Source organism: Artemia sp. Qi Xiang Cuo, chromosome 4, assembly GCF_049724085.1.
Source record: "Artemia sp. Qi Xiang Cuo chromosome 4, ASM4972408v1, whole genome shotgun sequence".
Taxonomy (NCBI): Eukaryota; Metazoa; Arthropoda; class Branchiopoda; order Anostraca; family Artemiidae; genus Artemia; species Artemia sp. Qi Xiang Cuo.
Window position 1 is genome coordinate 80,872,113 of NC_142797.1, and position 23,488 is coordinate 80,895,600.

General features: G+C 34.8%; 1 protein-coding gene across 3 annotated transcripts in view; it reads right to left on the reverse strand.

Annotated features, from left to right (window-relative positions):
- LOC148953487 (uncharacterized) overlaps positions 1–23,488 on the reverse strand; it is a 110,441-nt gene that overhangs the window by 43,601 nt on the left and 43,352 nt on the right. Inside the window, exon 3 of one of the 3 annotated variants that reach the window (XM_089087711.1) lies at positions 21,926–22,142. The exons of the other annotated variants lie outside the window; for them this stretch is intronic. The gene's annotated coding sequence lies outside the window, so the exon portion shown is untranslated. Of the gene's footprint in view, positions 1–21,925; positions 22,143–23,488 lie in introns of those variants that run through there. 3 annotated transcript variants of the gene reach the window in all.

Here is a 23,488-nt window from a genome sequence, read left to right on the forward strand (position 1 = left end):
TCTCAAAATAATCCATATAAAGGGGAATAAAACACAACCCCCTGCTTAACTCCTGATTTAATATAAAACCAGCTGCTAACCTCATTTCCTACCTTAACCGCAGCAGTGTTATTCTCGTACATAGCACTAATCAGTTTAATGTATTTGTCTGGTATACCATACAAGGATAAAACCTTTGCTAAAGCTCTTTTATCAACAGAATCAAACGCTTGCTCAAAATCTATAAAACTGAGGACCAAAGGTGTTTGACAACTCAGGCACTTCTCTATTATTAACCGAAGATTGAAAATTTGGTCGACACATCCTCTGCCTTTTCTAAAACCACATTGTTTTTCTCTTAAAACTTTGTCTACGGCATCTCTCAGTCGAAAAAGTATCATTTTACAAAGTAATTTGCTAACTACAGAGACCAGACTAATGCCTGGATAATTACCACACTCACTTTTATCACTTTTTTTTATAAAGTGGCTTAATTAAGGTTTTTCTAAAATCGTCAGGTACTTCCACTTTTTCAAACATTATATTCATAATCTTCAGTAATTTATTTTTAACCTCAGAGCCACCATATTTAAGAAACTCATTTACCACCCTATCAGTATCTGGAGCCTTATTATTTTTTAATGCTTTTAGTACTGTCGCTAATTCTTCCTCACAAAACAAATCTTCCTTCACATCCAAGGTAGAACAAACTTTCAAGTCTCAATAAAATCTCAAGTTTTGTATTCAACTGTTCCTGGAAAGTTTCTCTCAAACTGGAGTCTACCAACATCATAACTGCCGGGAGGTAGTTACCCTTCCGAAATTTGAGCTTTAAATTAACCCTTGACACTACTAGATGGTGATCTTTACTTTTAACATCAATAACACCACTCCTGTATACCTTAGTATCCTGTATTGATCCTGCCAGTCTTTGGTTTACTATAACGTAATTAATAAAGTTTGCTGTCTCACCATCACGTGAATACCATGTTAACTTATGAACCATTTTACGACCAAACACCGTATTGGTTATGACTAGATTGTTATACCTACAAAAGTCTGTATCCATTACTGTTTTCTTTTCCTACACCAAATTTACCTAGGTTAGGATGCCATCTATCTCTATTTCTACTGACCTGGGCATTAAAATCTCCTAGTAACAGCATCATATTTCTACCTGGGACCCTGTCTATTTGCTTATGTAACTGTAAGTAAAATTCATCTTAGTTACTAGTATCTCGATCAGTCGGTTCTACAGGGGCATATACTACTATAACTGATACCCTGAACTTTTAGGCATAAAATGAGCTATTATTTTTCAACTATTAATACCTCCCAAGCTTAAACAAGACTTAGCAGCTTCATTATTCATCATGAGCCCTACTCCCTGTCTATGTACCCCATACTTCCTGGCTGAGTAAACCAATTCTATATCACCTATCACTACTATCACTACTGCTATAACAACCACCACTACTACTGCTACCGCCACTACTACCACACTACTCCATTTAAAATATTGAGGGGAAATTTGAATTCAATCAAAAGACGCTATGTACCTTTACAATGTCAAAAAAGCGTATCTCAAGAATTGGATTGGGTATTGAGTTGGAACTATCAGAGAGTGCTTATAGGGAAAGATCATCTGACCGAAAGCAATTTGCGCATGATACTACTGATACTGCTATCACTCGTTCATTTACTACTTCTATTACTACTACTAATGCTACTACTTCAACTACTATTTCTATTGCAATGAGTTGTAAGGCTAAGAGCATTAAGATGAAAATTTCAAGATATGTATGAACATAAAGGTTATCAAAGGGACATATCAGCAATGTCAAAGTCTTGGCTGATAGTATTAAGTTGAAACTTCCAGGAGTTGATGCGAGGTATGTGCTGCTGACAAAAGGCAATACGTTAATACTACTGCTGCTACTAGTACTACTGCTATTACTATCAATAGTAGTATATATACTACTACTGTGACCACTATTACAACTATTCCTAAGGGTATGGAGGTGAAATTTTAAAAAAATTATGAGGAGAGAAGGTGAACTGAATCTCAACATGCCGTCTGTATGCAGGTTGTAAAACTAACCAAATGCAGGTTTTGAACTAACCAAAGGAAAATTTTGTATCCTTATTCTACTGCTTCTTATCATAATACTCCAACTGCTACTATTATTACTACTTCAACTGCCACTAAGGCTGAGGCTACTTTGACTATTGCTACTATTAAAACTAAGGATAGTGAGGTGAAAATAATTTCTGTTCGTTTTAAGTTTTAATGTCGCTCCTTACTTTCAGTTGAAAAAACTTGTTTTTTTAATTTAATTTCTGATCGTTTTTTAGTTAATGCAGCTTTTATTTTGGCTCACCGTTATTGAATAAGTAAAACAAAATTTGCATATTAATTTTACTTTTCTTGTGATAAATGGCTTTCCAATAAACCAAAACCAATACTATACAGAAATACCAGTACAGAAATTATTCCGCATATGAAAGGGGCTGTCCCCTCCTCAACGCCTCGCTCTTTACGCTAAATTTTTTTATTTTTTAGAAAAATAAAGTTGTGAGAAAGTCAAACTTTAACGTAAAAAGCGAGGCGTTGAGGAGGGGACAGCCCCTTTCATATACGGAATAATTTCTGTTCGTTTTAAGTTTTAACGTCGTTCCTTACTTTCAGTTAAATTTTTTTTTTTTTTTATTTAATTTTTGAACGTTTTTGAATTAATACAGGTTTTGATTTTAGCTCACCGTACATGAATAATTACAACAAAATTTTCATATTAATTTTACTTTTATTAAGTTAAATGGCTTTCTCGAAACTTGTTTAATTTTATTTACGAACGTTTTTATTAGCAATAAATAATACGTAACTTACGAATTAACTTGCGTAACGAACTTCTATATTCATATATTCTTAATACGTATATTAGGGAATTCGCCCCCTAGTCAATACCTTGCTCTTTAGGCTAAATTTCGAATTTGTTCTTTAAAAATGACCCTTAATCACAAAGGCCGTTAATTAGAATAAATAGCTCTTATGAAAGTACTAAAACATCTTTGGCTTAAAGAGGGAGGTATTGACTAGGGGGTGAACCCAATCATATACGTAATATTTTCTGTTCGTTTTAATTTGTGATGTTGCTCCTTACTTTCAGTTGAAAAACTTATTTTTATTTATTTGATTTCTGGTCTTTTTTTAAAGAATGCTGGAAAATCTGGCGCCCCCTTCATAGCAATGTCCCTTCCCCCATGAAAGTTCCTTCATGGAAAGATCCTCCCACATAACCCCCACCCCACCCCCCTCCCCCACTACCAGAAAAAATCCCCCCTGAAAACGTCTTTATACTTCCCAATAACCAATACCATATGTTAACATTTGGTAAAGTTCATAACTTTCAGCTCTCCCCCCGAGGACTTCGGGGAATTAAGTCATCCTTAAATACATAGTTATCATATTTTTGACCATGCTGAACAGAATGGCTATCTCAAAATTTTGATCGGATGACTTTGGGAAACAAATGTGCGTTGGAGGGGGCCTAGTTGCCCTCAATTTTTTTTGGTCACTTAAAAAGGGCACTAAAACTTTTAATTTCCGTTCCAATGAGCCCACCCACGGTATTCTAGGAGCACTGGGTCGATACGATCACTCCTGAAAAAAATACAAAAAAACAAATAAACGCGCATCCGTGATCTTTCTTCTGGCAAAAAAAAAATGCAAAATTCCACATTTTTGTAGATAGGAGCTTGGAACCTCTACAGTAGGGTTTTCTGATACGCTGAATATGATGGTGTGATTTTCATTAAGGTTCTATAACTTTTATGGGGTCTCTCCCCCTTTTTTGAAAATCAGCCAAATTTTCTCAGGCGTGTAACTTTTGATGGGTAGCACTAAACTTGATAAAAGTTATATATTTGAAATCAACATTGATATCTGATTCTTTTGATGTATCTATTGGTACCAAAAACGCGTTTTCTAGAGTTTCGGTTACCATTGATCCGGGTCGCTCCTTACTTACAGTTCGTTACCACGAACTGTTTGATATTTAGGCGGATGTTGAACCAAACAAAAACACACTATGAGTAGGTAGATTTAAAAAAAAGTGACAAGGCCATATCTCAAAAAAACCTTATACTGTCAGGTTAGACCTTTAATTGTACGTTGTGGCGAATTTTTAACTATCCAGAAGGCACTATGTATATACTATTAATACTACCACTACATTTACTGTAACAATTGATGCTAAGGTTATTAAGGTGATACTCTTAGGTAACGTTGAGAGGGAATTTCAACTAAACAAAAAACTCTACGCATGCAGTTTTTTTTAAAAGGACCAAATGAACAATAATATTGGCAATGCCGCTCTAAAATAGGTAGAAATATCATTGATACTTTTAAAGGAACTAATCTGATTCAAGATTAAAAGTTTTAGTGTCATTTGTTAAAGTAAAAAGAGATTGGAGAGCAAGCAGCCCTCCTCCCAAGACCATTCATTTTCCAAACACATGAATCAAAACTTTGAGACACCCATTTTGTTTAGTGGAGTCGAACAGTCTAGCAGCTATGTCTCTTAGGATATTATTTATGTCAACCCCCCACAATTATACAATTGATTCTTTATTCTTTAAAAACCAATCAAAAGGCAAAGTGTGTACTGTTGCTGACAAAAAACTTCAGCAATATATCGGGAACGACTGGGAGCATTAAGTTGAAACTTTCGGGGCTATCATAGGCAGTGCAATCGCAATGCCTCAGTAAAGAACGATGTTGGCAAAATCTATTATTTTTTTTTCTTTGGGCCAGGGAACTTTGTATCGAAGGAGATGTCGTAGAAACTTTGAAAAGGCCCATTCGATTGGAAATTGGAGGGGTTTGTGACTTTTGTAACAGTCGCAAGTGATTGGAAGGCAACTAACACCCCTTTCCACACCCACCTTTTCCCCAAATACATCCAATCAAAATTTTGAGATAGCCATTTTTTTCAGTGTAGTTTATTTCCAAATAGAAAATATGCCTTTGAGGAGGACCCTCCCCCTCAACCCTCAGGGCAAGGGTTTTATGATATGCCTGGGGGGCATGTAAGAACGATGTTGGCAGAGTGTATTATTTATTATTTTTTTCCTTTAGACCAGGGCACTTCGTATCAAAGAAGTTGTCATAGAAACTTCGAAAAGGCCTCATTCAATTGGAAATTGGAGTGGCTTGTGCCCTTTTTTATAGTCGAAAGTGATTGGAAGGCATCTAACACCCTTTCCACGCCCACCATTTCGCGAAACCCATCCAATCAAAATTTTCAGATAGCCATTTTGTTCAGCGTAGTTGATTTCCAGATAGAAATTATGTTTTTGAGGAAGACACTCCCCCTCAGCCCACAGGGCAAGGGTTGTAAATAATGCCCTAGGGTCATATAAGGTTTTATTGAAATCTTTGTCGTAGAAACTTGAAAAAGGGATCATCGATTGGAAATTTAAAGGGATAGTGCCCTTTTTAATAGTCGAAATTGATTTGAGAGCAACCAACACCCCTCTCACGCCCACCTTTTCCCCAAACACATCCAATCACAATTTTTAGTTAACCATTTTATTCAACGTAGTTGAAAGTTTTGGAAATTAGGTCTTTAAGGATGACAACCCCCCCCCCCCACAACACTCAGGGCAAGGGTTGTAAGTTATGCCCTGGGGGCATATAAACTTAAAAAATGGATCCTTCAATAGGATATTGAAAAGGCTAATGCCCTTTTTAATAGTGGAAAGGGATTGAAGGGCAACTAATCCCCCTCTCACGCCCGCCATTTTCCCGAACACATCCAATCAAAATTTTTTTATATCCATTTTCTTCAACGTAGTTGAAAGTTCTGGAAATGAGGTCTTTTAGGATGATAACCCCCTCAGAACCCTCAGTGCAAGGGTTGTAAGTTATGCCCTGAGGGCATATAAGGTTTATATAGAAAGTTGTTGTAGAATTTTCAAAAAGGGCTCATTTGATTGGAAATTGAAATTGCCCTTTTTAATAGTCGAAAGAGAGTGGAGGGTAATTAACCCCCCTCTAACGCCCACTTTTTCCCCAAACACAACCCGTCAAAATCTTCAGATAGCCATTTTGTTCAACGTAGTAGAAAGCTCTGGAAATTAGGTCTTTGAGGATGACAACCCCCCTCCCAGCCCTCAAGGCAAGGGTTTTAAGTTATGCCCTGGGGGCATATAAGATTTTATTGAAAGATTTGTCGTAGAAAATTCAAAAGGGCTCATTTGATTGGAAATTGAAAGGGCTAGTTCTTTTTTTCATAAATGAAACTGATTGAAGAGCGACGAACGCCCCTCTCACGTCCAACATTTCCCCAAACACATCCAATCAAAATTTTGAGAGAGCCATTTTGTTTAACGTAGTTGAAGTTTCTGGAAATTACGTATTAGAAGATTACAACCACCCTAACAGCCCTTAGGGTAAGGGTTGTAATTTATGCCCTGGGGACATATAAGGTGTTTATAGAAACCGTTGTCGTAGAAACTCAAAAAGGGCTCATTTGATTGGAAATCGAATGGCCTAGTGCCCTTTTAATAGTCAAAAGTGAATGGAAGGCTTGATATTTCTATAGTACAGATCAATGTGGGTATAACGTGTTATTATATTTTTGTTGTTGTTGTTTAGACCAGGACACTTCATATCGAAGGAGTTGTCGTGGGAACTTCGAAAAGGGTTCATTCTACTGAAAATAGAAAGGGCTGATGCCCTTTTTATTAGTCGAAAGTGATTGGAGGGCAACTATTTCCCTTCTGACGCCCACCCTCCCATTTGCCCATTATGTTTAAAAATTAAACATTGCCTTAAGATTAAATCAAAATGTACTGTGTTAATGCTAATTCCTAATAATGCATCTCATCAGTATCCCAAGAACGACTGAGGGTATTATGTTCAAACTTTCGGGGCTACTTCTGTTCTTAAAATTTATCCAAATCAAAATAGCGTAAGATGTAGCCTATCCAAGTAAACAGAGTTTTCTATTTCAGGTCAACTAGAGGAGGTATGAAACTAAATTAAACACTACTATTTGTGTCCAGATTTTTAAAATGGTTTATGTTGTTATAGATTGCTGAAAATTTTTCTCCAGCATAAAAATAGCAGGCCAGATCATAAAGTCTTAAAAAAACCAAAAGATTTAAAGTATTATTTTCTTTTTACCTGAAAAGACTATGTCAATATAAAACGAACAGAAATTAATTGAAAAAAAGCTTTTTCCACAAAATAAGTTTTTCAAGGAAAAGTAAAGAACTCCATTAAAGAAAAAATTAGCAAAAATAAAATCAAATAATCTACCAAGTGTGAAACTACCACAAATCAGCATCGATAAATAAATGAAACCCAAAAGGGACAGAAATTACAATAAATAACCGAGTCAAACTAAAAAAAAACAAAGGATTTAAAGTATTATTTTCTTTTTCTCTGAAAAGACTGTGTCAATATAAAACGAACAGAAATTAATTACAAAAACATTTTCCACAAAATAAGTTTCTCAAAGAAAAGTAAAGAACTCCATTAAACAAAAAATGAGTAACAATAAAATCAAATAATCTTCCAAGCGGGAAACTACCACAAATCAGCATTGATAAATACATGAAACCCAAAACGAATAGAAATTACAATAAATAACCGATTCAAACTCAAAACGGGCAGAAATAAACATAAGTTGGGCTCAAAACCCCTTTGCCTTCCCATGGCCAGAACATAATTTGCACTTAACTGAAAAAAATACAAATGAATTTGCATTGTCAGTTTAATTACATATACTGATAATTAGTAATTAAAATGTTAATATTATTTAGTTTATGAAAGTTATAAAAGTAAAAACATTTATATTTTTTACAGTAAGAATCCACCCTCAAACCAGCTGTGGCAAATGTGAGCCACCCCTTTAAAGATAACGGTCCCTGGATTACTGACTATAATAGTAATTAATTAAAAAGCTTTTTCCAAAAGATAAGTTTTTCAAAGAAAAGTAAAGAACTCCCTTAAACAAAAAATGAGAAAAAAAAATCAAATAATCTACCAAGCGTCAAACTACAACAAATCAGCATCGATAAATAAATGAAACCCAAAACGAACAGAAATTACAATAAGTAACCGAGTCAAACTCAAAACGAGCAGAAATTAAAATAAGCGTGGCTCAAAACCCCTATGCCTTACCAATGCTAGAACATAATTCACACTTTAATGTAAAAAATATAAATGTTTTTCTTTTATAGTTTTAATAAATAAAATAATATTAACATTTTAATTACTAAATATTAGTATATGTATATTGAACTGACAATGTTAACTCATTTGTATTTTTTTTTCAGTTAATTTTAAGGCTTGCATTTTTGTTTTTCAAGTTTTAGTTTTATCCTTTCTTTGTTTTTTTTCAAAATTGGTGTTTAAAATGCTGTTTTTTTTTCAAAAATTAGTGTTTTAAATTTTTCTTTCGATATTACATTTTTTTTTCTTCCGGATATGATTTGTTCAGTATGTTTTATTCATCCTAGAATATGTTCATTATTTTTTAGTTTGAATGGGTATGATCAGTCTTTGTGTAAGGGATGCTGACAATTCCAGGCCTAGGGCTGACCATACTTTTAGACTTTCTTCGATTTAAGCCTTTTTCTAAGCTCTAACCCTAGCAAATTTTTATATATAATGCACAATAACTTTTGCAAAAATAATAGCAAAAATAAAAATAAAAAAATAACTTTTGCAAAAAACAAAACTTTAAATGACAATTTTGGAAAAAAAATATAGAAACAAGAGAAGTAAAAATCAGAAACGAGAAATCTGAGTGTTAAAATTATGAAATTACAGAAAAAAAGAAGTTAAAGTTAACAAATAAAAAAACAAAATGTTAAAAAGCTGGTAGATGTTAAACTATAAGCATAACGACTTAAAATAGTTAAAGTTCAACAGTACAATCGGCTTCAAACCCTAGAAGGGTCAGCGCCTTTAAGGCGGAGCCATGTTGACTGTGTAAAATTTTTCCATCACAAAGTTGTAACTGAATAAGGACTAATTGCAAGAAATCTATGCGAGGGGTCTCCGAAATGTCTAAAAAATTCATAAACAGGTAGTTTTCAGGAGATTTCAGGAAGAATCTATGCGGGAGTAGTTAAAAATACAAGTCTGTTAGTTTTGAATCACAAGATTAATACAGTATAACTTACCTCTCTCAGGGGTTACAAAGTCTTAAAGAGAGAATATGCTATGGATGAACGGTTGTCCCGCAATACACGGCTAAAATATACCCCCTGTGTCTCCTATTATCCATTCATAACCCCAGCTACCCCTAAATGTAAAATAACTCCTACGACCACTAAAAATACATACAAAACAAATCACAATTGTCGGGTAGGGAAATACGATATAAATTATTATAAGGGTTTCTACTCACGTTGACATAGTCGGTTATTTGACACTTGAATTAAGAAGCCCTCTCTTCTTCAGCTCTCTCTTTTTATAATGGGCTTTCATTGCAATTAGTTTGTTTGGAAAAAATTTAATGTCTCTGCTATCTTTTTCGTAGTTTTATCTTGGATTGACAATTCTCATCTTTTTTTTTTCAGCAGACAGTGAAAAATTTATTCTTCTCCTTTTGTTCTTCGGAAGTGGGACAATCATAGATGGTAGAGTATTTTTTTTCTACTTCTTTACCGCCCTCCAATGTCTTATCAATATTTACCTTTAAAAACATTTAGCGTTTGTGTCGGAAATGGAATGAGTTAATCGATGTTTTCTGCCATGGGAATGGGGTCTTCAAGAACTTTCTTTGTGGGAGATAAGCAAAAATTTTACTAGGAAATATATAATTGTCCTGAACGTTACTATTTTGTAATATTTTGTACCCCTCTCTGTATGGTAACTGTTGGATCTGCTATGAAATCTTTAACAAATATAAGAAACTTTCAATGTAAAAAGGTAAATATGCTGCATTAGTTTTTATTTGAATTTGAGTTCAAAAATTTGCGGTATAATTTCATTTTGATAAGAAATATTTTTACATAAGGAATATATAAAATACATTTTAAAAGTTTTGCTGAAAACCAATTTTGAATATCTTATCTATACCTTAGTTCCTTGTATACTACCAAAGCCTGCATGGCAGCCAAAAAGAGCCACCAGTTATTCCACATAAAAGTTGCTATCCAGCCAGCGATGTGCGTATAAGCTGCTTTCCAGACATCGTATCTCTTGTATAGCATATGAAAATAATATTCACAGTAAAACAATTCTTTCGTTGAAATGTAAGACTTGAAATTTTTTGTGTACTGTTGTATTGTGGTATACCTTGTCACTGCTGCAAATGTAAAACTGAAATGTTCAAATGTGAGACTTAAAATATTTTTTGTAGTGTTGTGTCATGATTTACCTTGTCACACTTACACTCTCTTGATGTTTCAAAGTTAATTTTGGAATTTTTTCACTGAAATTTAACACTTGGAATATTTTCGTAGCGTTGTGTCTTGTCACCGTTACATTCTGTAGATGTTTCTAACTTCAGTTTGGAATTATTTCCTTGAATGTAAGACTTGGAACATTTTAGTAGTTGTTTACCTCGTCACTGTTACACTCTCTTGATGTTTCAAAGTTTATTTTGGAATTTTTGTCTCGAAATGTAAGACTGGAAACATTTTTGTACTGTTGTCTTTTGACTCAACGTGTAACTGGTATATTCTGTTGATGTTTCAAAGTTCATCTTGGGAATTTTTTTTATTGAAATATAAGACTTGGAATATTTTTCAAGTGGTTTACCATGTAAATGTTACATTTCAATTGATTTTCAAGTTCATTTTGGGATTTGTTCATTGAAATATAAGACTTGGAATATTTTTGTAGTGGATTACCTTGTCACTTTTACATTCTGTTAGGAAGTTTTCTGTCGAAGTTAAGTTTTTCTACTATTAAGTTAGGTTCCTCTAACTTAGGTTATCATGAAAGCTCAACAGTAAAAAATTTTCTCTTCGCAGTATCAACTTTTTTCCTTAATACTAACAAAAATTTACCTAACACTATCAAATTTATCTTAGAAGTAACATTTTTTTCCAGTGATAACACATCAGCAGAATGTATAAGTTTCACGGTAAACAACGATACAAACGGCCGTCGCCGCCGCGCACCGCTGCGTTAAGGACCGCCGTGACGGGCACCACCCCAATGCAGTGGACGACTCGGCGGTGGACCTCTGCGACGGGCATTGCGCCACTGCGGCGGTCGGGCTCGGTGGTGGACCACTGTGGTGGGCGCGGCCATTGCGTTGGTCGGCTCGGCAGCGGCCGGAAAGCTCGGAGGAGCCTGCAAATTTAATAAAATAATGTCTATTCTACGTGATAATGTGACAGCCCTGTGAGAGAAACGATACAATAATGTCTTTTGAAAAGTATTGCTTAGCTTTTGGGAATGCTCATAATTTGATATAAGTTCTGTTAACCTGTCTCAGTTTCTAATATATTCTCTATCACCATGCTAGCAGTATCTTGTGGAATTTTTTTTCATTGAAAAGTAAGACGTGGAAATTTTTGTAGCGTTGTGTCGAGGTTTACCATGAGCACTGTTACATTCTGTTGATGCGTTATCACTGGCAAAAAAAGTGTTACTTCTAAGAAAAATTTGATAGGGTTAGGTAAAAGTTTGTTAGTATTAAGGAAAAAATTGATACTTCGATAAGAAAATTTGTTAGTGTTGAGCGCTCATGATAACCTAAGTTAGAGGAACCTAACTTAAACCCAGAAAAACCTAACTTTGACAGAAAACTTGCAAACAGAATGTAACAGTGACAAGGTAAACTACAGCAAAAATATTCCAAGTGTTACATTTCAATAAAAATCCCGAAATGAACTTGAAACATCAACTGAAATGTAACAGTGACATGGTAAATCACCAGAAAAATATTCCAAGTCTTACATTTCGATGAAAAAAAATCCCGAAATGAACTTCGAAAAATCAACAGAATGTAGCGGTGACATGGTGGGTCACAATACAACAGTACAAAAATACTCCAAGTCTTACATTTCGAGACAAAAATTCCAAAATGAATTTTGAAACATCAAGAGAGTGTAACAGTGACGAGGTAAACCACTACTAAAATATTCCAAGTCTTACATTTCAAGGAAAAAATTCCAAACTGAGGCTTGAAGCCTCTAGAGAATGTAACGGTGACAAGACACAACGATAAGAAAATATTCCAAGTGTTGCATTTGAACGAAAAAATTAAAAAATGAACTTTGGAACATCTACAGAATGTAAAAGTGACATGGTAAACCACTACTAAAATATTCCAAGTCTTACATTTCAGGAAAAATCCAAACTGAACTTTGAAGCATCTACAGAATTTAACGGTGACAAGACACAACGCTACAAAAATATTCGAAGTGTTACATTTCAGTGAAAAAATTCCAAACTAAACTTTGAAACAACGACAGAATGTAGCATTGACATTGTGAACTAGTACAAAAAAATACAAATCTTACACTTCAATGAAAAATAAATTCCATAGTAAAGCTTGAAACATCAAAATAACATAATGGTGACAAGGTAAATCACTACATATTACTACGAAACTATTCCAACTCTTAAACTTCAATGAAAAAATTCCAAAATTAACTTTGAAACATCACGAGAGTGTAACAGTGACAGGGTAAATCATAACGGAACACTAGAACACTATTCCACGTCTTATATTTCACAGAAAAATTGTAAATAAACTTTGAAACATCAGCAGAGTGTAACAGTCAAAAGGAAAATCACCACATAACACTACAAAAATATTCCATGTCACAGGTTTCAGCGAAAATAATTCCAAAATGCACTTTCAAACATCATCAGAGTGTAACAGTGACAGGATAAATCACAACATAACACTACAAAAATATTCCATGTCTTACATTTCAGTGAAGAAAAAATTCCAAAATTAACTTTGAAACTTCAGCAGAGTGTAGCAGTGATAAGGTAAATCGTGACATAACACTACAAAAATATTCCAAGCCTTGTACTTTGATGAAAAAATTTCAAAATCAACTTTGAAACTTCAAGAGAGAAAAAGCAGTTACAAGGTAAATCACTACATAGTAATACTGAAATATTTCAACTCTGACACTTCAATGAAAAAATTCCAAAATGCCCTTTAAAACATCAAGAGAGTGCAACAGTGATAGGATAAATTACGAATAACACTATAATAAAAATTCCAAGTCTTACACTTCGATGAAAAAATTCCAAAATGAACTTTGAAACTTCAACAGAGTGCAGCAGCGACAATTTAAATCATGACATAACACTACAAAAATATTACAAGTCTTACACTTCAATGAAAAATAAATTCCATGGCGAACCTTGAAACAACAAGAGAGTGTGATGGTGATAAGGTGAATCACTACATAACACTAAAAAAATATTCCAAGTCTTACACTTCAGTGAAAAAATTCCAAATGAACTTTAAGACATCATGAGAATGTAACAGTGATAAGGTAAATTACGAAAAAACACTATAAAAATATTCCAACTCTTACGCTTCAATGAAAAAATTCCAAAATGAACTTTGAAACATCAATAGAGTGTAAATGTGACAAGGTAAATCATGATATAACACTACAAAAAATATTCCAAGTCTTACGTTTCTTTGAAAGATCAAGAGAGTGTAAGTGTGACAAGGTAAATCATGACATAACACTACAACAATGTTCCAAGTTTTACATTTGAAGGAAAAATTCCAAATGAATGTTGAAACATCAATTGAATGTAGCAGTGACAAGGTAAACCATAACAAAAATATTCCGAGTCATACACTTCAACGAAAAAATCCTGAAATGAACTTTAAAACATCAGCATAACGTAACAGTGACATGGTGAACCAGAAGACAAGAGTACAAAAATATTCCAAGTCTTACATTTGAAAGAAAATAATTCCAAAATGAACTTTGAAAAATCGACAGAATGTAACACTGTCAAAGTAAACCAGTACAAAAATATTCTAAGTCTTACATTTCAACGAAAAATTCCAAATGAACTCTGAAATATCAAGAGAGTGTAACAGTGACAAGGTAAATCAGTACAAAACTATTCTAGGTCTTACAGTTCAAGGAAAAAGTTCCAATGGCGTATTGTTGTGTGCTTTTGTGTGTGTATGTTTTTGTGTGTGTGTGTGTGTGTTTGTGTGTGTGTGTGTTTTGTCTTGTGTCTGTGTTTTTTTGTGTGTGTGCGTGTCTGTGTTTTTGTGTGTGTGTGTGTGTGTTGTGCTCGTGTGTGTGTATGTGTTTGTGTGGCCATCTTTGTATGTGTGTGTTTTTGTGTGTGTGTTTTCGTGCCTGTTTTTTTGGGGTTTTTTGTTTTTTTTATGTGTTTTTTGTGTTTTTTTGTGTGTGTTTCTTTTTTGTATGTGTGTGTTTTGTGCTCGTGCGTTTTTGTGTGTGTGTGTGTTTGCGTGTTTTTTGACCGTGTGTATGTATTTTTTGCCTGTGTGTGTGTGTTTTTGTGTTTGGGTGTGTTTGCGTGTGTGTTTTTGTGTGTTTTATGTTGTTTGTGTTTGTGCGTTTTTTGGCGTTTTTGTGTATTTTTGTGATTGTGTTTGTTTGTTGGTGTGCGTCTATTTGTGTGTGTGTGTTTGTGTGTTTGTGTGTTTGTGTGTGTGTTTTTGTGTGTGTCTGTGTTTGTGTGTGTGTTTGTGTGTGTGTGTGTGTGTGTTTGTGTGTGTGTGTTTGTGTGTGTGTTTTGTCTTGTGTGTGTGTTTTTTTGTGTGTGTGTGTGTTTGTGTTTTTGTGTGTGTGTGTGTTTTGTGCTCGTGTGTGTGTCTGTGTTTGTGTGGCCATCTTTGTATGTGTGTGTTTTTGTGTGTGTGTTTTCGTGCCTGTGTGTGTGTTTGTGTGTGTTTTTTTTTGTTTGTGTGTTTGTGTGTGTGTGTATGTTTCTTTTTTGTGTGTGTGTGTTTTGTGCTCGTGCGTTTTTGTGTGTGTGTGTGTTTGCGTGTTTTTTGACCGTGTGTATGTATTTTTTGCCTGTGTGTGTGTGTTTTTGTGTGTGTGTGTGTGTGTGTGTGTGTCTCTGTGTATGTTTGTTTGTGTGTTTGTTTGTGTGTGTGTGTGTGTGTGTGTGTTTGTGTGTGTGTGTGTGTGTGTGTGTGTGTGTGTGTGTGTGTGTGTGTGTGTGTGTGTGTGTGTGTGTGTGTGTGTGTGTGTGTGTGTGTGTGTGTGTGTGTGTGTGTGTGTGTGTGTGTGTGTGTGTGTGTGTGTGTGTGTGTGTGTGTGTGTGTGTGTGTGTGTGTGTGTGTGTGTGTGTGTGTGTGTGTGTGTGTGTGTGTGTGTGTGTGTGTATGTGTGTGTATGTATATGTGTATATGTATGTATGTGTGCGTGTGTGTGTGTGTGTGTATGTGTGTGTGTATGTTTGTGTGTGTGTGTGTGTGTGTGTGTGTTTTTGTGTTTGCTTATATGTTTTTGTTTTTTGGTTTTTTTATGTGTTTTTTTTTGTATGTTTTTGTTTGTGTGTGTGTGTGTGTGTGTGTTTGTTTTTTTGATTTATTGTTTATGTTTGTGTTTGTTTTATTTTGTGTTTGTATGTGTGTGTGTGTGTGTGTGTGTGTGTTTGTGTGTGTGGGTGTGTGTGTGGGGGTGTGTGTGTGTGTTTGTGTGTGTGTGTCCGGGTATTTCCTTAAAAAAGTCTTTCAATAATACCTCTCAATATAACAGTTATATTAAATATAAACAGTGACGAGGTAAACCACTACTAAAATATTCCAAGTCTCTCATTTCAAGGAAATAATTCCAAACTGAGGTTTGAAAAATCTATAGCATGTAACGGTGACAAGAACCAACGTTTCGAAAATATTCTTAGTGTTACATTTCAATGGAAAAATTCCAAAATGAACTTTGAAACATAATGAGAGTGTAAGTGTGACAAGGTAAACCATGACATAACACTACAAAAATTATTCCAAGTCTTACATCTGAAGGAAAAAATTCCAAATGAATGATGAAACATCAACTGAATGTAGCAGTGACAAGGTAAACCATTACAAAAATATTCCAAGTCTTATAGTTCATCGAAAAAAATCCTGAAATGAACTTTGAAACACCAGCATAATGTAACAATGACATGGTGAACCAGGAGACAAGAGTACAAAAATATTCCAAGTCTTACATTTGAAGGAAAAAATTCCAAATGAATGTTGAAACATCAACAGAATGTAGCAGTGACAAGACACATTACTACGAATATATTCCAAGTGTTAAATTTCAACAAGAAAATACCGAAATTAACTGTGAAACATTAACAGAACGTAACAGTGACAAAGTAGACCACTACAAAAATATTCAAAGTCTTACACTTCAAGCAAACAATTCCAAAATGAGCTTTGAAACATCGACAGAATGTAAAACTGTCAAGGTAAACCTCGCTGCAACAGTACAAAAATATTTCAAGTCTTACATTTCAGCAAAAAATTACAAAATGAACTTTTTAACATATACAGAACGTAAAAGTTACATGGTAAACCACTACTAAAATATTCCAAGTCTTAAATAACCAAACTGAACTTTGAAACATCTACAGAATGTAACGGTGACATGACACAACACTACGAAAATATTCCAAGTGTTATATTTCAATGAAAAAATTCCAAAATGAACTTTGAAACATCAAGAGAGTGCAAGTGTGACAAGGTAAATCATGACATAAAACTACAAAAAATATTCCAAGTCTTACATTTCAACGAATAAATTCCAAAATGAACATTGAAACATCAAGAGAGTGTAAGTGTGACTACTCTTGTATTATTATAATACAAGAAATGCAGATGATTTTCGGCGACCGCCGTGAAACAACCCGGTCACAGTTCTCTGCTTGGCATGTTTTGCCGAGCTCCTGGAGTCATTTACCAATTGGGGTTGTGCGTGAGTATGACAGAAGTAGTTTCCGTGGAAAATTTAAGGATTTTTGTAATAATATTTATCAATTTGTTTTATTTTTTTTCTAGTAGTGCCATAATGGAATTTTTAGTTGTGTTTCTCGGTTAGCCCGTCGGCTGGGGATAATGTTTTGTTTTTGTTTATTTATATTGAATTATGTGTTGGAAGTTGGAGTTGGCCTAACGAACCGAAAGGTTCCCTGGCGTTTGTTTTTTTATAAATTTTGTGTTACTAATAAACTTTCTCTTAGATGTAACAAGCTTTCCAAAATAGGGACAATTTTTTTTATAATATTAATAAGCCTTCTGCTGATGGTAACAAATTTTTTCAGAATTGTAACAAGTTATTCTTAATACTAGCAAATTTTTTAAAAGTAACCTATTTTTCTTAATAGTAACAAATTCTTCCTAATAGCAACAAGTTTTTTGTTAACGAAAACAATTTTTTCTTAATACTAACAAATGTTTCTTAATAGTAAAATGTTTTCCTTAATACAAACAAAATTTTTTCTTAAAACTAATAAGTTACTTCTTAATAGTAACATTTTTTCTTAATAGCAACACATTTTTTCATAATAGTCACAAATTTTTTCTAATAATAACAAGTTTTCTTTTAATGGTAACAAGTTGTTTCGTAATTGTTACATGTTGTCTTCATGCTAACAAATTTTATTAGAAGTAACAAGTTTCTCCTAATATTAACAAAATTTCTCTTAGAAATAAAAACTTCTTCTTAATAGTAATATATTTTCCTCGTTTTTATTCATAGCAACACGTTTTTTCATAATAGTAACAATTTTTTCTAATACTAACAAGTTTTCTATTAATGAGAACAAGTTGTTTCGTAGTTGTAAGATGTGATCTTAATGCAAAAATCCATATCAAACTGTAGAAATCAGGACCATCCCTAGAAATAAAGACCAACCCGTAGAAATCAAGACCAAACTGATAAAATCAATGTTAACCGCTAAAAATCTTGCTTTTGCAAAGAAAATATGTGAAAAAAGGAAAAATTCAAGCTGGTAAGATTGATGGATATGTGGTAGTAGTCAAAGAACTTCAAAACCTCGTGAAGAGTCAGGAGGATCTTATTAAATTATGGTTATTCATCAAGTCAAAGAAAACATGGCGTTTTCGTCCATAGCTCTCAGAAATAGCTGAACATTGCCTAAATTTAGCTCTAATATCAACCCTGCCTTTCTGGAAATTATTGCTAAGAGGGTGGGGCAGCTACATATTGTCAGGGTGGTGTGAAATATTCATAGTCGTGGCTCAAAAACGCTCTATTTTTGTTACGGGCTCTAGGAACTACCTCAATAGTGCCTAAATATTTACCTCTAATATCAACCCTCCCTCCCTGGAATTGCCTACTAGGACCCATAACTTTTTTCTATTCACGTATATTTTTGTTTTTTTCCATTCATCATGTTTTTAACTGCTGTTTATTTGTCTTAACAATTCCGTAAATTTGTTTTTATTAAAAAAAAATGTATGTATAAAGCCCTGTGTCGTTTTTATGTTTCTTATTGAGGACGAATCTTCATTACCCAAGCGTTTTTAAAATATTTCAAACATCCTGTTGGACCTGATGTCTGGGACTTTGTTCTATTGGATAGATATTGATACTTCGAGTCCCGCCGAGGACAAAGAACTAAAGAAAAAACGTCTTGAAAGAAAGAAAAAAAAGGCTTGAAAGAAAAAAAACAAGTGTAATGTTTCGACGAAAAATAAAATGTCAAAAAGTGTCTTGTGACAGTGATGTGTGCGCTGTCATTACGTAAGATGCGCGCTGTCATTACGTAACACCCACGTGTGTACCGTCATTACATAAGACCCACATTTGCGACGTAGTTACGTAAGACCCAGGTGTGTTCTGTCATTACACAACAATTGCGTAAGGTGTGCACCGTCATTAAGTTATTTCCAATAAATACATGTATGATTACCACCCTGAATAAATATATCAAGTCACACACGACTGCGTCATCGATATTACAATTGGTCATGGAAACAGGGGTGTGACGTTTGAATCTACCCAGCTGGTTGAATAGGGGTACCTGACCATTTAAAATCTATGGGCTGCGCTTGTATTGTAGAGGTGCACGTAATATGGGCTTGAGGGCCTGGTGTTTCCACTTATACACCATCATGTGGCTCATGGGACCTTAAATGCCCCCACTACTATTGGAGCTGATGGATAGGCCCGGGAAAAAAGGAATAACTTTTGCTGGATAGGAAAATTTCTCTAAATACACCTCTAGCAGTCTACTTCAGAATACGGAAAACATAGTCAAAGTCTATGAAGAGAGTGTTCTCATCTATCTTGTTGAGTTCCGACGAAATGGCTGTTCTGTAATTAACTTTTTTTCATATTTAGCTTGCTCTTGTAACTAATGTTTTGTCAACTAATAAGAAGCTATAGTCTAGCTCCATGATATCTTTTGGAGACTGAAAACCTGGAGCTCAATTATTTACTTTAAAGTTGGTCCGACACAGAGCAAGAAGCTTAAAGTACCATTAATGTGATCGTGGAAAAACAAGAAAGGTCAGGGAGTTTGCAAATAAGTGGAAAGGGGATTGTAGTGCAAATTAGTAGAAAAGATGGTTCTAGTGATTTACCATTATCCATACTCAATGAAATTTGGACACCATGGATGCAATAGAAGCTGCTTTATAGGTTTTGGGTACTTGAAATAGCTGCAATTGAAGCTGCTTTATAGGTTTTGGGCACTTGCTGGATACGGAAATCCCCCCAGAATATACTTCTCACACTGTACTTTTCAACGTTTTGTAGTATCTCACCATTAATCAGAGGGTATTAGTCCTTTTTTGTTTAAAAACGGAAAAAGTAGTCAACAACTTCACTCAGTCTGGTTCTTTCATATTAGTATTCTCACGAATGGGAGCGAGCTCACATGAACTGCTAAGTAAGTTTGTGAGTGACTGTGTTGCAGCTAGTCTCTCCATCAAAGTAATTCATTGGCAGATGGATTTAATATCTGGAAATTGGTGAAACCGCTGGTAAAGATAATAATTTTGTGCTTTGTCTCTGTGGATCGTTAATATATTGTTATTCAAGACCACCTTCGACTTTGTTTGTTTTCTTTTCATATTCTTCATCTGTTATACAGACGCTCTGTTTCTGTTTGCTGTTCTTTTTTTATGACAAATAGAAACAGAAAAGGGTTAGACAAAACGGAAACAGAGATAAAAAAAACAGTGCAGAGGCTTAGTCCTGTCCCTGTTTATATGGACATGGAATTTGTCCTGAGGAGTAAAACAGGGGCAATAGGAGAACACACAACTAAATGCATCTAAAGCATCTAAGATGTAAATATTAGCAAAATGGAAAATCAGCAAAATGTTTTAAAGGTTCATTGAATTCAAGGTGTCAGAATATGTTTAAAAATTGAATGTTAAGAAGACTCTGTGGTTAGGAATAGGTATAAGTGGACTTGAAGAGGTGAATTTCAATAAAAAAGAAGATATAGCAAGTGGTAAGCCTAATTTACGAATTTATTAGTATTATTATTATTATTATTATTATTATTATTAAAGACAGTGGATTCAGTGAAAATGTTAAAAGTGGAATTTCCGATGTCCAGGGTGTTCTTTCACAGTTGAAAAAAGTTCGAAAGAATAGGAAGATAAGTCTGCAGACAACGATTAGCATACTAGAAGCTAAAGTTATATAGTGATGAAGAATCTAAAGTAGAAGCTAAAGTGATAAAGTGATATGATGTCAGTGTATGGGTTTGAAGCGTGGTTGCTCTGAAAAACGGAGATGGATTTGATTGATGTTTTCCAGAGAAAGTGCTTACGGATTGCTTTAGGCACCCGACTACCTAACCGTATCTCAAAAAGTAAGTTGTACCAATATATGGTGAAAACTCGTTTTCTAGGTCTATAATAAGAAATAGGAAGAAATGGCTGGGATACAATACGGGGATGGGAGACATATTGCCAGAGATTAAGCTTGTCAGCCCACCATCTAGGGCCAAATAAAAAGGAAGTTGAGCCTGAATGGGGTTGGAGGATGTAATAAGGAATGATTTAATGGAAATGGGAATTTCTTGCGAAGGTATAAAGAGGGAGATACTAAATAGATTGGGATGGAGGAGGATGATGCGTAGCTGTGTTGGTCTCAAGTGGCTTAGTGCTGCAGTGAGTCGTTAGATGTAGTAGTACACCAATGGGAGAATGTGACGACAGCCGGTTAGTCATGTCCGCCAGTGATGGTGGTCAAGTAAGCCATTAGTAGGTGAAAATGTTCTAACAATAATTGTTCCGTTTCCGAAATGTTTAAAGGGCTTGAACGGTTTGAGATATGTTGAACTTGATGAGCATATCGCTCGCTGGATAGCTTTGTTTTCTTTTGGTCGAGTTTTCTCTTGCCATCGTTCTCAGTGAAAATAATTATGGATGCCTCTACGGCTCGTAAAGAGGGAGAAGGAGGAGGGTACTTAAACATTTCTCTCATGACTCACGCTTTTTATGGATACAGCTGCCACTACTGTTACTATTACTAACAACTCACCACAGCATCTAGCCGTCTGAGGCCAAAACAGTTACGCACGCTCTTTCTCCATCCCATTCTATCCAAAGTCTCTTTTTTACACCCTCCCAGGAAGTTTCACTTTCCTTTAAATGTTTCTTTATGACTTCCTTCCACCTTCAACGAGGACGACCTGCTTTCTGTTTAGCCCTAGACAGTTATCCGAAAAGGACAATCTTGGGCAATCTGTCATCCTTCTTCCACAGAACGTGCCCTAGCCATCTCAACTTTTTTTTCATTTTAGCCCTAGAAAGTGGGATTGAACCACTTTTTTTCGTAAATCCTACTGTCTGAAATACGATCAGTCAGCCGGCTACCGAACACAATTCGTAGGCAATTATCAAAAGGATCCATGTAAAGGGGGGTAGAACACAACCCAGTTTAACTCCTGACTAGCCTCATTTCCTACCTTACCCGCAGCAGTGTTATTCTTGTACATATTACTAATCACTCCAATGTATTTGTCTAGTATACCATACAAAGATAAGACCTTTGCTAAAGCTCTTCTGCCAACAGAATCTAACGCTTCCTCATAATCTCTACAACTGAGGATCAAAGCTGTTTGACAACTCAGGCACTTCTCAATTATTAAGTTAAGAGTGAAAACTTGGTCGACACGTCCTCTTCCTTTTCTAAAACCGCAATGTTCTTCTCTGAAGACCTTGTCTACAGTATCTCTCATTCTAAAAAGTATCATATTACTAAGTAATTTACTTCTTACAGGGACCAGAATAATTCCTCGATAATCACCACACTCACTCCCCTTTTTCAAAAATCATATTCTTAATCTTCAGTAACTTATTAGACTTCCGAGCCACTATATTAAAAAAACTCATTTACACATCATCAGCACCTAGAGCCTTATTATTTTCTTTTAGTACTGTCACTAATTCTTTTTCACAAAACAAATCTTTCTTCACATCCAAGGTATCAAAAACTTTTTCATCAGAGCCAGAGCCACCTCAGCCACAACCTCAGAGCCATCATATCTAAGAAACTCATTTACCACCCTATCAGCACCTGGAGCCTTATTATTTTTAATCCTTTTTGTACTGTCGCTAATTCTTCCTCACAAAACAAATCGTCCTTCACATCCAAGGTATCACAAACTTTTTCAGTTTCCTTTATATCTTTTCCTGTAACTTAACCTCGATTTAGCACATTCTCAAAATGTTCCGCCAATCTCTCTTTAACTCGTTCCTTATCACTAATTGGGGCCCCGTTCCTTTCCTTAACTGGGACATGTCCAGATGGACTACCCCCTCTCAATTTATTCATATTCCCGTACAGTATTTTACTGTTATGCCGACTAGCTGCATCTTTCAGGTTCTCGGCAGTTTCATCCATGGCCTCCATTTCACAACTCCTTAGTTCATATTTTATTGCTTTGTCCAGTTTCTTTACATTCCTTTTGTTTTCATATGATCTATCATTCAGATTATTCTCCTACCTTCCCCTTCTCCTCTATATTAAACATAATGCATTTTCACTAATATTCCTAGCTGCAGTTCTAACTTTCCTCTCTAAGACATAATTAGCAACTTCATAAATTATTTTGCTAAGATTATTCCAACCTTCTTCCACATTGTCAAATTTTAAACTTTTGAGATTAATGTTCAACTGCTCCTGGAAAGTTTCTCCCTAATGTTCATCCTGGAATCTACCATCATCATTGCTTCCAGGGAAGTAGTTAGCCTTCCGAAATTTCCATTTTAATTTAACACTAGATACTACTAGATGCTGATCTTTACTTTTATCATCAATAGCAGCACTCTTATGAAACCCTAATATCTAGTATTGATCCTTGCAGTCTTCGGCTTACTATAACATAATCAATAAGAATTGCTGTCTTACCATCACGTAAGACAGAATACCTTGTTAACTTATGGGCCACCATTGTATGACCAAACACCCTATTGGTTGTAACTAGATTTTTATACCTAAAAAATTACAAAAGTCTGAATCACTATTAAACTGAAATTTATAATTCGCTTTTAAAATAACAAAAATTTTCATTGAGGCTAGATTT